Genomic DNA, 6000 nt, shown 5'->3' on the forward strand with positions numbered 1-6000 from the left:
AAGAATTTAATTATTTAGAAAACAGTTACTAATATAATATAGATTAATATATCTATTCCTTATACTTCTAAATAGTAGATTATTAAAATCAGATAGAATAGCCTTTTTAGATTATCCAGCTCTATTAATACTTTTTTTATTAATAGTAATATATAGTATCTTTATACTAGTAAATATACTAATATAATTTAGATATTAATATATACTACTATCTAAGCATAGGATTTATTAATTATAGAATAGCTTAGGTTTAGATTAAAAGAATCTTTAGTTCAATAGGATCAATAATAATATTGGGCTAATTATAGATCTCATCACCTAGCTAGGTTCAGACTATAGATAATATATAACTATAAACATGCTTTAAATAATCCTTAATCTAGCTTGGTTAAATATTATAATAGTATTCATAATATATCATAATAAGAAAACCAGCAAGTCACTTAAAATATATATTCTATAATAGATTAATATTCATTATACTATTAATAGTAGTAGATTATATATAGTGGATATCTAGCCTATTTTATAGAAATAAAATAGTAGAAATAAATAGGAATAAATTCAAAAATCTATAGACTAGATAGATAAATACTACCCCTATTAATGATTAGTAAAATAACTGATCAAGTAACTAGCAAAATAACTAGCTAAATAACTAGCTAATTAATAGTAGGCTTATATCTAAAATATATACTATAATATAGCTCTAGCTATACCCTAATAAAAATATATTATTAAACTTGTCTACTTTACAATGCTAATACCAATTATTAGCTTAATATATTCTACTAAAATAATAAGCATATATAAATAAATAGTAGAAAAACATATAGTACAATTTTGAGCAAGATTACTTAGGAAATGCTAAATAGGCGACACAGATTTCTGTAAATAGGCGACACAGTCTTTACTCTAGATTTTTATTAGTAAAATTTTAACCCTAACCCGAACCCAAAATGGGCGACGTCGACGCCCATATACATATTTTGGATAGAGAAGGTTGAATTATTCTTAGAAGAATAAGGAACTCTAAAAGTTTTTCTAATAAAGCTATAAATCTATTTTACAAATAATATCAGATAAATTACTACTAAAGTTAATAAAGTTATAATAGCTACCAGCTTTCTTACTAGAGATGCTATAATATAGTTTATATCTTATATAAATGATTATCTAACTAGTAATAAAGATTAATATAATCCTAAGATAATTAATTACTTTAGTAGCTTTGCGTATTTTGAAGAAAAACTGAATTAATTATATAGAATAGTAAATAAAGAACTTGATACTATATATTAAATTAAGAGAATTAAGTAGTATAGATCTATTAGAGAATATATTATGAAATTCCTTTAAGTATTTAGTAAGCTATAATAGAGAGAGTAAAAACTATAAAACTAGTTCTATAAGAATTTGAAAGAAAATATAAAGGATTAAATTTTATAGATGATACTATAGCTAGATATACTAAAAAAAATAATAGAAGCTATATTATAGATTAACTTATAGATTTGAATATAATAGTTAGAGAAAGAAGGATACTATTAATCTTAAAGCTATTAATACTGGCAAGGAGGATACTAGTTAAATACATCTTAAAGAAGAACTCGAGATAAAGATAGTGATATTATTATATAAATAAATACTATGTTAATTAAAGAAGAAAAAAAAAAATTAGTTAAAAAAAAAGTCTGCTTTAACTGTAGAATATTAGGATATTTTATAAATAAATATTAAAAGCTAAGAAAGAACTGAGGAATAGTTAATTAAGATTTATAATAATAAATTATAATAGCTATCTATATAATAACACTAGAAGAGAGTAGTACTAAAGAAATCTTAGAAACTGATAATAAATTACTAGAATAGTATAAGAAAAGAATCTAATAGTAAACTAAGAAATAGAAATAATTATAGAAAGAAATTCAATAAGCATTAGATAAGCTAATAGATCTAGATAATAATATTAAAGAAGTAATATAATATTATAGAAAGATTAAAATATCTAGAAATATAGAAAGACTTCTATAGGAATAGATAATATTGGATGAAGAAGAAATATAAAGAATATTAAAAGAAAAGAATATCTAAGTATCTATAGCTATATATAAGGATGCTTATTATATGCTTTTAAGGAATAAGCAGAGCTATAAGATATAAAAGATATGAGTATCTATAAATATAGAAAAACCTATAGAAGTAGAAGAGTCTAGTAAAAATACTAACTATAAAGATTTTTTACTAATTAAATTATTTTATTCTTAATTAATATTATAAGATGGTGATGAATAGGTGATAAGTCAGCTAGTCTTAGATTAAGAATAATTAAAATCCTATCTAGATCTCTATAAAAGAATTAATCAAATTATAAAAATATATAAAGAAAAGAAATAATATTAGTATATAATTATATAAGAAATAAATAACTATAAAAMTGAATAAAGCTATAAGATAATATAGATAACTAAATAAGAAATTTAGAATATAAAATAGAATTARARAAATAATATATATAATTATATACCTACTAAAGYAACCTACTAGAAAGAATCTTAATATATTTAGAAAGAATATATTAAATAATATARAAAATATTATAAATAGATATACTAAGACTATTTAATTTATAAATATAATAATAAGATCCTAGTAGCAATATATGAATGAATCTTGAACTTTATTAGACACTGACTATATAGTAGACAACTAGGATATATACTGAACTACTTATGTATACATTATCTACATTTAGGAGGATGCATATATATTAAAGTATATTAAATAATATACTATAATAATAGATATAAATTCTACTATTTTAGTAAGAAAATTAATTAGTARTTCTCTAGAATAYTAGRGATTATAGTATAAGTKAAGTTTACATACCTAAATAAAAACTTAACTTATAGATATATATATAAAGAAAATAAATATCTATTTTATTCAGACCTCTTAGAAGAAATATATAAAATAATATTTTATTAATATCACTATAATAGACTATATATAAACTATCTAGAAGAATATATTTGAGCTATCTGAAATTATATAGAATAATATTAAAAAAAATATATAATTGCTATTATAATTAATTAAAAATATTAAACTATTATTATCTTAGTAGAAATTTATAATATAAAATTACGAATCCTACTTGATTTAGGAGCTACTAGAAACTATATATATCCTGAAATTATAAAAAAGCTATAAATTAAGAAGTATAAAATAAACTAATAAATTGATATTGTAGGAATTAATAGAAATTTAATTATATAAGGATATAAAATCAAAACTAAACTAATACTATTAAAATTAAGATTATACACAATAATAACTATATTTAATATTATAATAATAAGTAGATATAATATAGTATTAGGAATACTATAGCTATAAAAACAGAATCCTATTATCAATTAAATAACTAGAATAGTCTTAATCGATAACCGCATCCTAAGGATTAAATTAAGAGAATATAAAAGAATTATAAGTCTATAGAAGAKATTAAAGAAAACACTCTTATAGATAGGACTAAAGAAAAATACTAGCTTAGATGAACTAGAGGTGTAAAAAATGCTAAAGCTTATTATAAAAAATAAAATTAAAAGAAAGTAAATTATATTTAAAAAGAATTAGGAGCAATCTAAAGAAAAATATAAGAAATCTAAAAAATAGAAAATTATAATATAACTAAAATCTAAAGAATAATATAAATAAGAATTAAAGAAGATACTTACAAAGTTATCTAAGAAATATTATAATTTTATTAAATTATTTATAAAAAAGGAATATTAATTATTAAACTATATATTAGAATATAAAGTATAGATATTATTAAAATTAAAATTTATATTATCTTTAGTTAAGTAATAATATAAGTCATAAGACTAGCTAGAATTAGAAAATAAGTTTATTAGAGAATTCCTAGCTGTAGGATATATATGTGAAGGATAAGGACTAGTCTCTAGCTTATCTATATTTATGTTAAAAAAGGATAGAATAGAATAAATAGTGATTAATTATAGAGTATTAAATAACAGAATAATTAATAATATAAATAAAGTATTATATTAAGAATAGAAGAAAGATTTATTATAAAKAGTAAAGATTATAACAGTCTTTAATATTTAATAAGGTTATTATAACCTTAGAACTGCTAAAGAGGATATCTAGAAAATTACTTTCCTAATAAATATAGAATTATTTAAATAAATAGTTATATTAATAGATTTAAAACAACTTCTTATAGAATTTATAAGATATATAACTTATATTTTAATAGAATATCTTAATAAGTTCATTATAGTATATTTTAATGATATTATTATATTCTCTAAGGAGCTAAAAGAATATAATGGATATATACGACTTATAATAAAGAAATTTATAGATATAGGATTAATTCTTAAAATTAAKAAATATAAATTTGAMACTACTATAGTTAATTACTTAGGAATAGTTTATATCTTAGAAGGATTAAAAATCTAACTAGAGAAAATAGACTTAATATTGAATTAGCTAACATTAATAAATATTAAGAAAGTATAAGGATTTCTAGAAACTAGTAGATATATTCGATATTACTTATAGAATTACTCTAAAGCAGCTTAGCCATTAACTAAACTCCTCAAGAAAGATCTAGAATTTAAATAGAATAAGTAAAGGGAAAAAGTATTTAATAATATTAAGAAATTAATTAAAAATATACTAATATTTATACTATATAATCTTAATAAACTATATTTTATATAAATAGACATATTAGGATATATATTAGGAATTATTCTTAAATAACCAGATAATAATAAGAAATAAAGACTAGTTATTTTTTTTTTAAGAAAATTTACTATAGTAGAAAGAAACTATGATATTTATAATAAAGAATTACTTATAATAGTTGAAGTATTTAAATAATAAAAATATTATCTATAAGGGGTAAAAGAAGAKATAATTATAAAAAGTAACTATTATAATCTTAAATATTTTATAATAATAAAAGAGCTAGTTAGACAACAAGTTAGATAAGTAGAATATTTATCTAAGTTTAAGTTTCAAATTAAACATATTAAAGGAAAAGAAAATATTATTATAGATACCCTTAGTAGAAGACTAGATTACACTATAGGTCTTAAGTAACCAAAAACTAACATACTAATTAAAGATAAAGATAGAATATAATATAATAATAAAGCAATACTCACCACTATAATTATTATTAATAAAATAGGATTTTATTAGTAAATGATATAAGCAATTAAAAAGAATAAAATAATTAGTATAATAGTTCTGAATAAAGAAGTAGTATGATAAAATAGATTAGTAGTATAGAATAGATCTATACTCATATCTCAAACAATGATTATAGAAATTATTAGAGAACATCACAATCCACTATTATAAGGACACTAAGAAATCGATAGAACTATAGAAAAGATATAAAGATAATATTATTTCCTAAATATAAGAAAGAGAATTATAGAATATATTAGTAAATATAATAATTATAATAGAAATAAGCTAATCAATTACTAACCATATAGAAAGATACAACTATTAAAAATATTAAAAGAATTATAGAAAAATCTTATAATTAATTTTATATAAGAATTACTAGAATTAAAAGATTTAATCACTAGACTGCGATATATAGAGATTATTATTATTATTAATAGATTAATAAAATATATTATTATAAAATTAATACTAAAAGATCTAACAGCTAAATAATATATAATATTWATATTATAAAAAGTATTTAGTTAGACTAGATTACTAAAAATAATTATYTTAAATTAAGATAAGCTATTCAGATCAAAATATTAGTAAATAATTATAAAGATATATAGAATTAAATATAAMCTATYAATAGTAAATCACTAATAAATAAATAAAYTAACTAAAAGAATAATATAAATAATTAAATAATACTTATGATACTATTTAGATTAAAATCAAGACAATTAAGTAGAAATATTACTATTAATATAATTTGCAATA

This window comes from Talaromyces amestolkiae (genome assembly GCF_001896365.1).
Source record: "Talaromyces amestolkiae strain CIB chromosome Unknown scaffold32.1, whole genome shotgun sequence".
Lineage (NCBI taxonomy): Eukaryota > Fungi > Ascomycota > Eurotiomycetes > Eurotiales > Trichocomaceae > Talaromyces > Talaromyces amestolkiae.